At 42.7% G+C, this 15,392-nt stretch overlaps 1 long non-coding RNA gene across 1 annotated transcript in view; it reads right to left on the reverse strand.

Moving 5' to 3' along the window:
* The window catches only part of LOC127059626 (uncharacterized), a 46,108-nt gene that overhangs the window by 18,065 nt on the left and 12,651 nt on the right, over positions 1-15,392 (reverse strand). The window contains exon 3 of the long non-coding RNA XR_007777635.1: positions 9,569-9,649. This is a non-coding gene — a long non-coding RNA (uncharacterized LOC127059626). The remainder of the gene's footprint in view (positions 1-9,568; positions 9,650-15,392) is intronic.

Consider the following 15,392-nt stretch of genomic DNA (forward strand, 5'->3'; position numbering starts at 1 on the left):
TGCAACAAACAAGATTCTTGGCAGAACTTCTTGGCTGATGTGGGAGGAGGGAAGCCCCGGTGGTCCTGTCTGCATTCCTCACAAATTTGTTCATGGAGCTGTCACAATCTGGCAAGAAATGCCTTTTTCTGTTCCAGTGCATTTGTACCAGTTTTAAACTCGTATTCAAGAACCTCTTGTAGCTTCCCAAAGACCAGTATCTCCTCCTTTTCTTTAACATCTAAAAGGAAAATGTGAGCATTGAGAATATATTTCCTTTCTTCCCATACATCATGGCCATTTCAATATCAGACAACGCTTTTTAATTAATTTTCCAATTGGCAATTACTAACCCAAAAGCATTGATTAAGGGAAAGATTAAGCTAAGAACCAGCTTAATTGAATTCTTACTCTTATAAATTTGCTGGCTGTTGAAATTTGTCATTATTTCATATTAAAGGAAGGAAGGTAACTTTCTTACCAGCAAGTCATAATTACAGCTTTTATACACATGTCTAGGTTGATAAATTTCACAATTTAATTTAAATATACACTCAAACATCTGGATTCTTTCCCTGAAATTTGTCATGACAGGTTTTTTTAAAATTACTGAAAAATTTTGAAGAGAATCTTACATCCTTATTTTCTCTACTCTGGTACAATATGAACAAAAAATCACTGCAAATTATTGGCTAATTTCCTAATTCCAAATAACCTTATAATACATGTAGATATATATATTAGATTTATAGAATTTGCCTTCCCAGTTGATAAAGTCTGTCATTGTCCATGCATCAGTAACAACCAATACAAACTTAGAATATCAGTACCCAGAAAAGGCAGCTGGAATAGAGTTCAAGTTCTCATAAATAAATATCAACTGTTTAAATTTATATCTCAAGTAACTCAAAATACAGGTGGTCAAGTGAGAACCTGTTTTTCTGTCCAATGACTCTTGTTCAACATGTTCTTCCTACCCAGCTATGGAAGAGGAGCCAATAAACCTTAATCTTCAAATGAGATCAACTAAAGGAAAATGGGCAGCTTGCAAATTAAATACTTGTTTACTTTTTACTGGATGACAAGTTAAAACAGGATTCTTCCTTCAATGAGGCAAATTATGGCTAAATTGCCTCCTTTAATGTCTTAAATGACAAGAAAACCCAACATAGTGAATCATTAAAAAAAAATAATTAAAATTTAACGAAAGCATTTGTTAGAATAATATTTCCTGTCAAAGGGTTTGGACCCGCACATCAAACAGCTGCCCCAGCTAAGAGGAATCACATTCCCATTTCTGAAATCCATTTCCACTGCAGGTTCCCTCCTCCCCATGCTCCTTTTGCAACTTCTCGGAGCTCCCCTGGCAGCTGGGCCAAGTCACTGCCCCATCAGCCCCTGCAGCAGCAGCAGTTTCCTCTTAGATGAACTCAAAAGCAAATGTAATAACCATGGAAGCACTGAACTGCAAACCTGAGCACTCTCACGGCTCAGTGAGAGATGAAACTTCATAGTCCCACACATATTTGTTTGGGAATTCCAGGAGCATTAGGTCCCAAGCTAAAAAATATACTCTAGCTTCTTTCTCTTATTTTGGAGCTTACACTCTTGCTGCATTTAGGGTAATACAGAAATCCCTTTCCTGGGGATGGGATGAAAAACGTCCTCCAGAGCCAATTGTTAAATGTATAAGAATTAAATCTTGTTCTGAGCTGCTGGAAAAATGATTTTGCCAGTCTTACAAAAAAAATTAACGAGCTGAACAATTTAATCTGTTAATATATGGAATCCTCAAAGCAGGAGCTTTCACTCTCTTCAGCCAGACCTGCAGGACAAGAACACTTTCTAAAGAAAGCACGGCTATAAACACAAACTTGGCATGTCAGCCCCCAAGTGGCATTATCAAACAATGACCTTTTTCATCTAGGAGCACCTCCTGACCTCTCAGGCTTTGGGGCTGCTGAGTGGATGGGGTTTGCAGAGCTGACAGTGAAGCAGGAGCAGGATGATGGCCCTGATCACACTGAGAGCAGCAGGATCACCTCCAGCCCCTGGCTGCGAGCTGCCACAGCACCAGCTCAGTCAGGACAAAAGGGGGATCTGCTCTCTTCCTTTGCCTCACAGCTGGAGCTGGAAATCAGAATTTTTGACAGCCCCCTTGCTCAAGTTCCTGGATCATCACCTCGGGAAACTTTAATGCACCAAGTGGAAAGGAGGAGCTGTGAAACTCCCACTGTCCCAGGAGCCGCAGGGACAGACCTGCCCTGGCTCACTGCTCTGCAGCCACCCCATCCCTCTGCCCATCCCTCCACACCCTCAGCTCCCACTGCCTGTCCTGCCCTTCACTCAGCCCAACACAGGGATTCCCACAGCAAAGACAATCACTGATCCCTGCCATGCTGCTGGAGCTGGCTGGGGATGGGAGCAGGGAATGGGCTGGGCTGGGCTGTCAGGAGCTCCCTCTGCTCCTGATCCTCAGCTGGCAGCAATGGGGCAGCACCCCAGGGCTCCTGCCTGTGCTGCAGCAGGAGCAGCATCAGCCTGGGCTGCCCAAGCACATTGTCAGTCACTCCCTGCATCACTTCCAAATCCTTTCAGCCACACTAAATGAGTTCAGAGATAATGAACAACACAGAAGGGTGAACTTCCAAATGATGACCAGAATTCCACAGTAATTTCTCAGTAAGTTTTTGCAAGAAGCACATGGGATATGTACATAATCCCTTTTCTTTGACATTTTTCTATGCTCCATTTCTGTTTGCAGCCTTTTGAATTCTCTGCAAACAGTGGAGTTGGGAATGCAACAAAGAAACAGGATCATGTATAAAAAGTGCTAAAACTATTTTTAAAACAAGCTTAAATATGACAGATATGTATATAAATAAGACATTTAGAAAAAAAAAATGATGTAAAATGTCATTTTCTTGCCATAAATTTATAATCTGGTAGAAGGGAAAAATCAGCCTCTATGTTGTTAGGAACTTCTAGATCTTTTTGTTAAAAATGGATTTTATGTTTTTCTTTTCTTTATGAAAATGTGCCCTGGAAATCTGGCCTGTAATATCATGGCAGTTAAGTGGCAGTGATTTAAAACCCTGTGTATTCTCCTCACCTCTCTGTCCTCTCTTTCAGCTTAATCCTGATTGGGGTTTCCATCAGCTTTCAGGGTTCAGCACAGCTGAGTTGTTCTATTTCTCAGCCTGCTGAGGAGGAGATCCTGCTGCCTCCCAGCCCTTTTCTCTATCAGAATGTGCTGCGAGACCTCTCCTGGCATCTCACTCTTTTTCTGTTCTGAAAGGGCTTGTCAGGCTACAAGATGTGATGCACCAAGTCATTAAATTTCCTTTTTTTGTGCCTCCAGCTTGGAAAAAGGTCTATGCAGCAACAACAGTCTGTTTTCCTTTGCATTGTTTGGGTTTTTTTTTTTTTTTTTTTCTATTTATTTGTGTTGTGTTTCTGCCACAGTGACTTAATTTGTGCAACTGACAGTGCTGTCTCACCCACCTTCCTGCTGCCAGCAGGAAAGGAATTAATGCCTGGCACTGATGGCTGCTGGTGAGTTTGTAAGGCTAAACTCTGCTTTTATTTAACTCAATTTTATTCTTTCTGTTCTGTCCTCTAGGATTGGCATTAATGCCCCACAGGCAAATGAAATGCAGTGTTCCAAAACTACTTATTTGCTATGTGATTTATTTGCTACATAAATGTTTTTCATTCTTCTCTACCTCTCAGCAAGCAACTCAAAACTGGGGTTTTTTGGGGTTTTTTTTTGAGAAACAAGCAAATGTTACAAGCATCAGAAACCTCCTTTTCAATTGTATAAAAGAGGAAAGGGCATGTGGAGGGAGGGGGAAAAGGAGGATTTCACACACTGCAAATTTCTCAGACCACTGAGAGCTCTGGGAGGGAAGGGATGGAAGCTTCCATCTCCGTGAGGCTGCCCTCTGCCACTGCCTGGCTGGTCACACTCCCCAAAACATCCTAGGTTATTCTGAGTAAAAGTTTCTCAGTTTCCAATCACTGCTTTTTGAATAAATAATTCCAAATTCAGTGTGGGAACAGAGAGGAAAAGCTGCCAACTGTCTTGCTGGTGAAGACTCTCAAGATGGGTCTTGGGAGATCCAGATTAAATCACTAAAACAACAAATATTAGCAGGACAAGGATTAATTCAGAGCAGCAATTGATCATGATCACAGGGTATTCTGAGCTGGAAGGGACCCACAGGGATCAAGTCTCACTCTGCAGGGAGTGCTGCATGCAGGATGGAACCCACAAACCCTGCTGTCAGCCCCATGCTCAACCAGGTGAGCTAATGTGGGCACTGAAACGTGAGATATTTCTAATTTATGTCAGAGAGAGAGTTTGGGGTTGAACTAGTAAAAACCTGCCATGAAAATCTGCAAAATAACCCAAAGAGCTTTGTCCTTTTCCCTGCAGGGCAGGGTGGGAGGAGATAAACTGGAGCCTCCACCAGAAGTGAGCTGCTGACACCAGACCTGCACCAGAAATGAGTTGCTGACACCAGACCTGCACCAGAAGGGACCTGCTGACACCAGACCCTGCCCCAGAAATGAGCTGCTGACACCAGACCTGCACCAGAAGGGACCTGCTGACACCAGACCCTGCCCCAGAAATGAGCTGCTGACACCAGACCTGCACCAGAAGGGACCTGCTGACACCAGACCTGCACCAGAAGGGACCTGCTGACACCAGACCTGCACCAGAAGTGAGCTGCTGACACCAGACCTGCCCCAGAAGTGAGCTGCTGACACCAGACCTGCACCAGAAGGGACCTGCTGACACCAGACCCTGCCCCAGAAATGAGCTGCTGACACCAGACCTGCACCAGAAATGAGCTGCTGACACCAGACCTGCCCCAGAAGTGAGCTGCTGACACCAGACCTGCCCCAGAAGTGAGCTGCTGACACCAGACCTGCACCAGAAGTGAGCTGCTGACAACCACCCCCAAACAGGTGACTCTGATCCTCTCCCTTCCCTCCCCAATCCCTTCAACCAGTTCCCTTTCTCCACTGCCTGGGATGCTGACAGCTCTCACTGAGATTGCTTTCCCAGCCATTTCCACCCAGTGTGAGCCCATTTTGTGTCTCCCACGATGTTCCCACCTGGGCACAGCAGAGCTGAGCATCCTTTCAGAGTCCCCAGAGCCCCTGGCAATGCCCAGGCTGTCACCATCATATTTTCTGAAAAATCCTCTTTGCCCAGTATTTCTCTCCTGGGAAGCTGAGAAGCCTCAGAGAAGAAGAAAAACAATTCTCATCTCATTTGCCTCTCCTGTGTTTTGCTGCTTTGGAATGTGGTTGGAGATTGTTTATCCAGCGTGTGAATTGTTTTTATTTATTGGCCAACTGGGGCCAAGCTGTGTTGGACTCTGGAAGGAGTCAAAAGTTTTCATTATTATCTTTTAGCTTTCTGTCAGTATCCTTTCTGTATTCTTTAGTAAAGTTTTGTTTAGTATTCTTTAATATAATATAGACCATAAAACAATAAATTAGCCCTGGGAGCACATGGAGTCAGATTCATCATTTCCTTCCAGTGTCAGGGCACCCCAAAAACTCACCAGCAGGCAGCAGCAGCAGGGAGGAGATGGGGTGCAGCTCATTTCAGCCAAGGCTGAGGAGCTGCAGAGCCCATCCCCAGAGCTCCTGCTGACCCCCAGCCCAGCAGCTCTGTCCTAGCAAGGACACGTCCCAAAGTTGATGTGACACCACCAGGGGACAGGTCTGCAAGACTTGTCTCAAGTTTCAGGTCTTGTGTGCCCTGAGCTGACAGGCTGAGGAGAGCTGCACCACAGGCAGCAGGGATGGGTCAGGCTCTGCTGATGGGACATCACACTGTGAAGAAAAGCACTGAAGGGGGGAATCTTGATCATCATTAAAAAATAAAAAAACCAAAGTGTCTTGTCTTTAATTCAGAAACGTGATTAGAGATTCAACAGTTGCCTCTAAGGTGACACAGGGGAAAGGCTTGCTAAGGATTATACAAGACACACACACTCACCAAAAAAAAGACAAAAAAGAAAGAAAATGTTTTTTCTAGGGCATCTAGGCAATGCTGAATACACACAGAGCAGCAAACATAAAACCTGATAATTTAAGAGAATGAAATGAAGCAATTCTTCAGTAAACATATCTAACAGTAGAAACAATTAAAAATGAAGGTTAAGTGAAAAAAGATTCAATTAGGATGCATTAAGAAATAAAAAATATCCCCTAGAAACTCCACATTCACTCAAAGTATAATTTATTGTGAAGAATAACTTAATTCCCTTCTAACTGCTTTTGTTGCTAAAGACAGAAAACCTCTGGAATACTTTGAAGAGTTCAGTGCACCTAATTATGAGTATTTTAAGTTACAAATCCTGACTGTCCAGCAGATGGTAACCATACATTTGAGTCTTTTAATTATTCAAAAAAATTGGAGTTGGCAAGCCTGTCATCTCTGACAAGGAGAAGCTGAGGGAAGAGCAGCAAGTCAAACCATGATTAAAGGGTTTTTAACCCATTTTTAAAGTGAATTCCCTTTGGAAAAAAAACTTTGACAAATTTGAATAAAAGGGAAACAATTTTGAAATTACAAATAATTATTGCTTTGGTTATTGAGGTTTATTTTGTTACTAAAATGTGCTCTCATCTCTGCTGCTAAAGTGACAATTCCTTTGCTGAAAAGCACTGTGTCAGCACAGAGATATGATCAGCACTCCAAACCCACCCAGGCATTGCAGACTTCCCTCTGCTGTGCCTCTATTCCCCCTCACTTCAGTTTTAAGAGAGCCAAAAATGTTTAATTTTCTTAATTGCGTATATTACAAAAACCTCCACACAGCATCACCAGGCAGGAGAAAAGCTGGAATACCTTCATGTTTGAGAGCTCTGGGCTCGTTCATGAATGGCTTTCATATTTGCAGAGGTTTTCATTTCATTTTACTGATTTCTTCCAGCTGAAATTGTGAAAAGCTTTCACCTTTTCTTCATGGACAGCACAGAAGGCAGGAGGAGCCAAGGCCTTCCACTGGCCCTTGTTCCCTGTTTTTTCTGTCTCTCTAATGGTGAAAAGGGCTGGCTGATGGACCTTCCTCCAGAACACTGGGGTTTTTCACTTGGCTGAACCTCCCAAAAATCCCTTCTGATGGAGCTTTTCCCCAGCCCAGTTCATGCAGAGGAACTCAAGCAAACTTCTCACTGCTTATGCCACCCAGCAGCTCACAAAAGGGGATTTGGGGTTTAATAATTAAAAAATCTTGCTGAGTAATTCATATCCTTTTGTTAGCCTCTAACACAAGTAAGAATGTCTTCCCAATAACAATTTCAAAAATAATTTCTTAGGGCTTGATTTCCAATTCAATCCAACAGTAAATCTAGTCAGAAATTTATATGACTTAATTTAAAGCATCTAATTGAATGATTTAGCTTTGTGTAGATGTAATGAGCCATTTCATAAAATCAATAACATTGTAAAGTATAAACTAAATTATTATAAATGAAGGCAATAAAAAAGGAGCTCCTCTGTATTAGGCAGGGTGACACTTGATTAATGGGTTATTATTGTAGGTTGCAGCAGAGCAGGCAGAAGAGACTGGGGTGATATTTTCAGAGGTGCAGAGGTTGGCTGCCCAGCATGCCAACAGCATCAGTGCTGGGAGCCCAAATTCCAGCCCAGAAATGTATTCCCAGCACTCCAGCTGAAGGGGACAGTGCTCTCCATGAATCAAACCTTGATAATTCTGGTACCTCCTTACCAACACACACAAACTTCCTCCTGTGCACGAGGAACATGCTTAGAATACTCTTATTTAGACTAATCCAACAGGATTTGCTAACCAACAAAAATGAAGGGCTAAAAACTTCCTCCAAAAATGACCAGAAAAGTGGGACAAGTGACTTTATCCAGAATAAATGGCACCCACCTGCCCACACCCACATCTCCAAGCAGGAAAAAAGGGAGTCACAACTCTGAGCTCCTGGGCCAAACCAGGAACTCCAACCTCTAGGAATGCTGTGTCTGTTCTTCTTTCTTTTTTGAAGTACAATATCCTCAGAAATTTTCAGAAAAGCTTAATGATTAATTACATGGATGGAATTTCCTTTGCAAAGATGAAAAATACCACCATACGCTTATACTGATATTTCACTCCATAAAATTCTTAAAATATAAATATAAATATACATTACTATACATATATATATTCATCTCAATAATGTAACTAAATTATAATGGCACATATAATTTAAATATGAAAATATATAAGCATATAATTTAAATGTGAAAATATATAAACATATAAAATAAATATGAAAATATATAAACATATAAATATGAAAACATAAAGATGAAAATATATAAACATATAAATAAATAAATCTATAACAATGTTCCATATTCCATACTTTATGCAACATGCAATTATAAAATGCAACAAAATAAACACATCAATGCACCAGATAAAATATGGCATTATATAGATATAATTTATATTTTTGCTGTATATTAAATACGTTGTATAGATATATGTGTGTACATTGACTGTCTGGGCTGGAGTAGCTGCAGCTGTTTTAGCCTTAGATTTAACAGCTTAGAGAAAGAGAGGAACCATTTTATTTTCACTGTATAATGAATGAAAACAAAAGAACATCTGAGGAATCTGAGGACAAGAAAAAACAAACAAAAAAAAAAAGCACATGAAATGCAAGAAAATGCATTAACAAGTAGAAAAATAATTTTAACAAAACACCCAAAAAAAAAAAAAAAAAGAAGAAGAAAAAAAGGCAGGGTCTCCCCAGATTTCAAACATTCTGCTTGTGGTCACTAAACCCAGCATCATTTAGTGCCCTGCAGAACACACAGTGCAAGAGGAACTGCTCTCCAGAACAGCACACACAAAACCCATCTCTTCCACCAAGGGTTTTGGCTCTGGCATCACAGCATCTCTGAGCTCAAACAGATCCCAAAATGCAAAGTGCAACACCAAGTGGAAAGAGCTGAGATGAAAAGAAGAATGCCACAGGCAGAGAGTGTCTCGATCACAATCCTGCTTGCAAAGCAGAGGAACACGAAAGCAAAACAACAGGTCAGCCTCAGGGCCCAGCAGATTAACAGAGGGAAACAATCAGTGATCTGAAAAAGCAAATCCCAGCCCCATCCTCACTGAGTTACAGATTTATAGCAAAATCCAGACCCTCAATTCGCCCTAAAATGGCCAAATGATGGAGGGCAACAAGTCCTTTCCAAAGGCAAGAGCAGCACCCTCCTGTTTTCCCTTAAAAAGGGAGGAAAGAGAGACATCTAGCTGCTGAAGGGAGATGCAGGAAAATCCAATTTAACAGCAGCACCCACAGCTCTGAGCACTGCCCCTGTGGGGACAGCTCCTGGGACAGCCCATCCCTGGCACACACCAGCAGACAAAAGGCTCCCAAAAAAGGCCAAAGGCTCCCAAAAGGCCACAGCAGCTCCTGAGAGAGGGAGGGAGGGAAAAGGCAGTGGATTTACCAGGAAAGATAAAACAGGTGAGGGATTGCTCATCTCTGAACCAGAAGAGAGGCTCTCACTTCACAAACTCCAAGATTGCCTTACCTGCCATGAATGATGACAGTCAGGAATCCAGCTGGACACAGGGGGAAGAAAACATTCTTTATACTGCAGAGCACTGATGGTCTGTGGAGAGAGATAAGGAGAACCTGGTCAGAGGAGCTGCTGAAGACCAAGCAACCAGCACAGGCAGTCCTGCCCAGTGTGGGACACACAAGTCAGGCTGGGAACAATGCAGACAGTGATTAATTGGGTCTCTGACAATTAAACAAAATACTTAAGCATGTGAATGTATCTTCCAGGGGATTTTCCTCCCGAGCCTTTCCTATTTTGTGTAAAGCAGCTTTTCTAACAGGAGATTTCTGCCAAAGGCTTTGATCAGAGGCTGCATTTCCACCTGGGTGTCTGAACAAAGCCCAGCAATACCAGGGCCAGGGGCCAGGTCACTGACACCTGGCTGTGGGTGTGGAAGGATGGAGGGACAGGCAGCACCTTCACACAAAATACCTGTCCAACCAAACCCTGGAAGGAGGGGGATTTCTGTTATTGACAATGCCTCTATTCAATAATGACTGGAAAGGATTTTTCACATACTGGTCCTGGTACAAGCATCTGCACTGCAGTATTAATCCACATCTTCTTTTCATCATTTCTTTTCATTTAGGAGACTTGAAACACATTTCTCTTCCCACAGTTTTTGGATTTTGAGCATTTGGTGGTTTTGGGGTACATTGTGCTAGGTACACCTAAGCACTTGTTAGTGCCAGGTTTGACCCTCAGTGAGCTCCTATGTTCTCAGTTAGAACCAAAACCAGTTCATAAAAAACAGTTTGGTTGTGTCTAGTATTTTGTTAGCACGTGAGGAGGGATTTTTAAAGACCAAAACCTTCGAAATTGTACAGGCTGATTGGCCTCTGTCTGAGAAGTTGGCAGGGATAAAAATGTGATTTCCCAGAAAGAGAAGAGGAGGAGAGAACAGACCCCAGAGCTGCTCTGGGGCCAGCTGCACCAACCCAGTTCCAGACACCAGACAGCCCTGCAAAGGGGAGCCTGCCCCAAAACAGCATCACAGATGAAAAAAGAAAACTACACATGAGAAGTTCACTCAATAAGGTGTCACTGCAGATCTTACTGAGAACAGTATTAGGTGATGAACAAAGCATCTGATACATCCTGAAGGACAATTCCTTCCACAGAGTTCTACTATGGACTTACAGCCATGGACAAGGGTAAAGCAGATTTTACAGATTATACCCTAAGAACAGAAAGCCTGATCTTGAAAATAACTAAAATGCCACAGATTATGAAGAATGGCAAGGACAGAAAAACCAGAATGCAAGAACTCTCCCAGCCCCAGCCCTGTGGCTTCAAACACTGCTCATTCTCTCTACAGACTTAAGCTGAATTTCTTCACCTCAAGCAGAAAGTAAGAATAAACAGGAGTTGGGGAGGGGGAAACAAGAGAGCTAATTTGCCTAAGAGAGTTAAATGAGATGACTCTGGTCTATTTTCCTTTGTTATTCCATGCCTAATGAAGTGTCTGGGTAGTTGGAACAGCTCCTGCAGCATGATCTGATTGTTGTAGTTGCCTGTTTATTTGCTGTGAGTTATTGTTTTATTTGGCTCTCGTTTCTGAGCTGCTGCCCTGCTCTGCTGGGCAGAGGGATGCTGCTGGATCGTGTTCATGAGCCTCTAAATGATTGGGGAGCTGTTTCTCCAACATAAGAGATTATGAGAGACAGAGAGAGGGGCCGAGCTGGGCAGAGCACAGACTGCTGCAGCATATGATGCTCTTTGTGTGCCCAAAACCCAGAGCAGCATTTGAATGCACAACAAAGTGTGGTCTTTGGGTTTTTTTTTCCCCAAAAGCAAGTTAGTTGGTCAGTGAACTCTTAAAATTACAGAGTGTCCTTCATACCAAACAGCATCTTGAAGGACCCAGCGTGGTGAGCATCAACACCTCCAGCAGGGGCTTCTTGCAGCCACTTCTATCTGCCTGGGGAAAGGGGGACAGAGATTTCATCTTCCCAACTGTAGCTCCTGGCTTCCTATTTAATTATAATCAATATTTTCCTTTATGCCTGAATAGAACATCAATCACCCAACACCATGCTGTATAAATCAAATCCTGAGATTAAATTCTCATGCCTTGCTGCAAGCATGAATAGAAGATTTTGTGATTGTCCAGTACCCATCAGTCAAATACTTTCTGGACTGAGGAAGACATACAGTACCTTGGAAAATTTACTTATCACTTCTGGAAAAACTTGGAATTTTTAGCTTAAGTTCCTTATTTCCTTAATGTCTTTAAAACCAAATAGGATCATAGATAGTAACAAAATATTCTCCGAGATAAGGAAGGGGGCAAGGGGAAACTGAGGGGGAGGAGAAAGGTTGTGCATCTTTTCCAAAAACAGGAATTGCAAATGCCAGACCAAAAATCATCTGGCACATGAACATCAAAATCACAGCATGCACCCAAGGCCTCCATTAGAAGGTAACTTCTGCCCTCTGCTAAGGGAATTAAAAATCTGAAATAGCACTGAGGGCTAAAAGATTGCCCTTTCAGTCCTCCTCACATTAGGTATTATGAACAAGGGCCTTTTGTGATTCTTTTGCAAAAGGGCACTACAGCAAATTCCAGTTCATTACTTAAAGAGTTCTCACCTGATTTAAGGAACCCTGAGAGCTCAGAAATTCTCCTGAGAAATATCTCTGTCAGGAAACACTTCACTGCAACCACCCTTCTGAATAGGAAGGCAATGGCAGAGCTTATGCTATGATGCATTTTAGGTAAAGCACAGCACCAAACAGAAAACAAAGAGATCATCAGGAGAAGCTGATAGAAAACAAAGATATTAATGTCATTTTAAAGAGGTCTTAGGGTGCCACAGTGCAGAACATCCAGTCATCACCCACCAATAGTAACTCTGCCTTTTCTTAGGTTATTTACAGTTTAACATTAAAGTTCCTCAAGAGCCCAGAATTTTGCTTCCATGTAGGCTGGGTCAAAGGAGTTGGAAAAATGAACAATAGCAGCAAGGTTTCTCTCACAATTCCCTTCCTCACCCTCTCTGAATGAAGCATTACTGCTTTGGCATGCCAGGGCAGGGAATCCTTGGATTTAACCTCAGGGATAATTTGGTCAAATCCTCCTTTTCCTACGCTGGCAATCTCCTTCAAGATCAGAGTTCCTGGGACAATCAGCTATTCCTTGGGCCTGTCAGATAAGAGCTGATAAAAAGATCTATTCATGAGCAACCAAAGGTGCCCACACACGGACAGCGAGCTGCTTTGCTAACCCCACAAAACCTTCCCAACCATTGCAGGCATGGCCACAGAGAGAATTCCAGCTCTGATCTCTACTGCAGAACCTCTGAGGTTCCAAACACATTTGCTCAGCTCTGCTGTGTCCCAGAATGAAACCTCTCCTTTGGTTTTCCTGCTGCAGCCATGCCGAAAGCAGCTGCAGGGTCTAAAGGCAGCAGGCTGTGTCAGACTGGGGCTGTTCCCTGCTCTGGGGAACACTGGCACATCCTCTGCAGGGCCAAGCACCAGCAGCAGTTAAGGCTGCAATGCACCTGCAAGCCCAGTTGGATGGGCTGGCTGTGGCACCAGCCCCTGCCATCGATAAATTCCACTTCTGCACACGATATTTCAGGCAGTCACTGGAAAACGGGGGACACAGTTGGTTTTGCTGGCAGAGCACACAGGGTTTTATTTGTCAACAAATGGGTTTCATGATCCATCATTAACACTTGATTGATTGGCCCAGCACTTTGGCAGGGTATTTTTTTGTCCCCCTTTCCTGCAGCAGAATGTATTTCAGGAGCTGTCTTAGGCACTGATTTGCTGGCAGAGGCTGTGCTGGCAGAAGGCAGAAATGTTTCCTTGCATTCTCTGCTGGTCAGCCTGAGAGTGTGGAGTAGATAACATGAGGGACTGCGTTATGGCTTTACATCTGTTTTTGTTATGATCAGATCTGTTCTGCCTCTCATGACAACAAAAACAAGTCTCATTTTGTTTCCTCGCTCATCGAACGCAATCCAGATTCTCAGTTGTAAAAAAAATAATAAAAAAGATATAAAAAACCACCAACCAAAAGCAATGCCCAGCCCACCCAACCCTTCTACAACCCAAATTTTAAATATTCATCTTTGCATTTTTTCCATCTTTCTTTGTGCAATAAATACATTCAATCAGAAGAAAAACACACTGACTCGCTGTGACAGATTGGACTCCATCTGTCAAGATTTCATGTTTGATATAGACTGGAAATTGTAGATAAAGGGGAAATATTCAGGTACTGTTCTTCCAGTGAATGTCCCGGAGGGAGATTAAGGGAATGATAAATTGGCTATGGTTCCACCCTGAGCCAAGCCTTTGGAAGCCCAATTAGAATGCAGAAGGATTGCAGCCAGGAAAGACAGATGCTGGAGAGAAGAGTGGTATGAGGAAAAGGATTTTAGTTTCAACTGGGACAGAACAAATGTACAAATGACCTTAAGTGTTAGCCAGGAAAGAGTATCTTTTGTCATCTTGGTACAGAAGATGTTCCTGCACTGGACATCCTTGCAGAATCCCACAAAATCCTACATGCAGTGAAGGGTATTTTAGAAATATGAGGAAAAAGAGGTTTGCTTAAAATGCATTTAAGGGACTAATAAAGGTCTACCAACTCTGAGCATTAGGGTGAAAATCAGAAATCCTGAAGATTCGCCTTATGACAGCATCCTGCATGATTTTGAACAATTAATTTGATTTACCTGAGTTTTCTCATGAGTTCAAAGAGTCCCCAGTGTGCTTTCCTGGGAAAAAAACAATATGGTAGCAAGGAAACATCCCAAGACTAACAGGGACTGCAAACCCTTGGAGACAGACAGTGACTTTTCTCTGAGAAGAAGAAAGTGTCCTCAGGGGAGAGCACGGGTACAAATATTAATTCCACCTAATCAAGACAAAGCCAAGTACCTGACAGAGAATATTTATGCAAAGTCACTCCAAGCTGCTGGAAGGAGTGCAGTGACCCAGGTGACAGCCAGCAGGGCTCACGGTGCCCTGGGGGCAGGGAGGTGGCCCCAGGCAGGGGGGCTGAGCTGACCCTGGCACTCAGAGCTGCACAGGGACTGAATGCACGACTGCATTTTAGCCACAGGAGCCTCAGGTGGGAGCTCAGCAAATGCCAGCACAGAGAGACACTCAGACACTCTGCAATATCCTGGTGCTGGTTTTCTCAGAGCTGGAGGGGGTCACTGGCCCACACAATAAAACCTGCAGCACACACAACTTCTAGTTTTCCCTTAAATTCTAACAAACCCAAAAATTCTAATAAAAACGAATAAAAAATTATAATAAATCCAAAATAAATTCCAATAAATTCTAAAATAAATTCTAATAAAACCAGAACAAGAATCATCCAAAAGAAAAAGTGTGAAACAGATCCTGCTCTGTTAAAACAAAGGAAAAACAAAGAGCCTGAGCCCTGGATGTTGGTTTGAAAGGTCACCAGCATCTCCCCTACACCTCTGTGCTTTGGTGTTTGTCACCCTCTGCCTTTGGCTCTCCAAAACCTCGACCTTCAGACACTACAGCAGCCCAGGATGAAGTGAATTATTTTCCCCGTGGCACAGCAGAACTCTAAAAATCCCTTCTCAACCACAAACAATAAAGCTTCTCCTTCATCAGCACTCCTCCTAGAATCTCTGCTTATTAATCTTGGAAAACAAAGATATAAGCCACTGCTTCCAGAAGAAGAAAAGAAATATTCATTTTGTATTTATGAAGGAGCTGTTAGTAGCAGTGACATTCTCCATGCAACACATTCCTGTAAATGAAATTAATTAGATAAAAGTAGTGCAGGCTTCAGGAA

Source organism: Serinus canaria, chromosome 4A (assembly GCF_022539315.1).
Source record: "Serinus canaria isolate serCan28SL12 chromosome 4A, serCan2020, whole genome shotgun sequence".
Taxonomy (NCBI): domain Eukaryota; kingdom Metazoa; phylum Chordata; class Aves; order Passeriformes; family Fringillidae; genus Serinus; species Serinus canaria.